Source organism: Dermacentor albipictus, chromosome 4, assembly GCF_038994185.2.
Source record: "Dermacentor albipictus isolate Rhodes 1998 colony chromosome 4, USDA_Dalb.pri_finalv2, whole genome shotgun sequence".
In the NCBI taxonomy this organism is placed as follows: Eukaryota; Metazoa; Arthropoda; class Arachnida; order Ixodida; family Ixodidae; genus Dermacentor; species Dermacentor albipictus.
Window position 1 is genome coordinate 150,457,489 of NC_091824.1, and position 2,201 is coordinate 150,459,689.

Genomic DNA, 2,201 nt, shown 5'->3' on the forward strand with positions numbered 1-2,201 from the left:
TTTTTTACACATTTCAAATGGAGATGCCTCCTCGCACAATGTTTTCCCTTTATTACCTTCTTGTGGGTAGGGTGACCCGTGTGTACGAGGCTTTTTTGCTTTCACAACATTCGTATTTTGTAGTTTTATGATCACGTGCAACGCATGTTCTGTCTGCTGTTGTGGAGCCACCCATGCATCTATCTACTTACCCTTATAGTGTGAGAACGCACTGGTTAGACTAGGATGCGCTGAAGTTCGGCCTTGTGGTAAGACACACTCTGGATGGCTTAGGCCCATTGACAACGAGGACAAACGCATGGGCGTACTTGTGTGTGTTGACTTGCTTTTCCTATTTGTCAGTGTGCTTATACAATTGAAATATGATTCCAGTGGTTTGTTGGTTGTGTACTCTACGTGCATTGTTGTGCCCACTGTGGAAAATTGACCAACGGATCGGGCCGTGTCAGGGGTAACAAATATGAACGTAATATAGAAAACTATAGTTTGAAACAGTGTACCAGCTGATTACAGAAAACGGGCATTAGACAATATAACAACTAGTAATCACTGATAAGTCAATATAGTACTTAAAATATTTACAGTACATTAGTGTAACATGAAATTCTCGTCTTCGATAAAAATATTGTGTGTTTCCTTTACAAATAATCCTCCAGTTGAGTATCTCCAAACGAACCGAGCATTGTAAATGTTAAGTTGAAGCTTAACTTTCGTATAAGGTACTGTAAAAGTATTTCCTGAGAAAGTGAAAAATGAAAATGTCTTGGAAAGAAAATTTCTCGAGATTCACTGTCATTGTTCGCATGTGCACTCCTACGGCAGTGGCAAATTTGGCATCAAACAGGTGAAAGCAAGTGAGAAGGAGGAGAAAATTAAAGCTCTCCATTGTTTCTGATGCGAAAAAAAGTTTCTTCCACTCAGTTGTGCGTTAGTACGGCTGTTTCAATTTTCGCAACTGTTTCTGACACCTTTTATTGGTCAGCTCGTCACAGTAAATTTTAAGCTATGGAGTGCTTGCAACATGTAAAGAGAAATATTGCACGACTTACCGTCAACGCTTCCTCAGCAGAGGCTAAAATTTTAAATTGTAATATTACGATTTCAAATTGTTATTTTCCTTTGTCCTTATCCGCTTCCTTTAACTACCCGAATCATGGCCAATCCCCTACTGTGGTCATGCGCCACGACTACTCCGGGCAGCGACAACAAGGTATACTTTATTTGAAGCATGGGTACTGTATACATAGTGCAGGCGTTGTTCGGTGTATCCACTACCAATCCGAGATGCGAAAAATGAAACTGCATCGTCTGGCGCCGTCTAACGTGTGCTGTGCTTCAGCGGCGAGAAACATCGGGCACATCATCCCGGTTGTGGCCGCGCCTTCCTGTCCGAAATGCGCTGAGTGCAGCGGCTGGTCGCGCGCCACAGCCCCTTTACGGCGTGAAATATATGGATTTCTGTATATGAATTATCTGCAGTTCCTAACCAAATTAAAGAAATGATAAATAACGTTCAATGAAAGTTGGTGAAAGAAACAACTGGTCGGAGACGGGAGACGAATACACCTCATCACAGTACGCGTAATATATATATATATATATTGCTCTATTTGCTCTATTTCCATCACTCTACATCATTTGATTAATTTCTGTCTCCATCGTAAATTTAGCAATTTCAATTATGTCTCTTTCCGTTCGCCATTAAGAAAAATGGAAACTTGCCCTCAAAATCCGAGTTCGTTCACCATACATTTCCAATTTCCGCTTAGTTATTGAATTTTCCTGTACCTGGTGGCCCTTTATTTAGCTTATTGTCCCCTTCCTTCAAATTTTGCATCTTTTTGTTCTCGTAATACACACAGATTTTGACAATTAGAGAATATCAGTGGTAATACGACACAATTCTAGGCTTATTACAGGTAGGAGATCAGGGACGCTATCTTATACGCGTTCGAAAAGCAGACGTTCGGTTTCATATCACGTGCACGCTTGTCCTAGGATACGCCGATATCGCGGCATAGGCCATCTAGGCCAGTCGCGTGAGGCGAAACCATCAGTCGGCTTTTCTTACGCGTAAAAGATAGCGGTCCAATAGCATTTTTGGCTGCAGTCACCATATCATTATAACTAATTATCAAGTGCGGCAGTTATCCTCGTGGGTACAGTGCCATATGTTGAAGGGGAAAACAACAATATCTTGC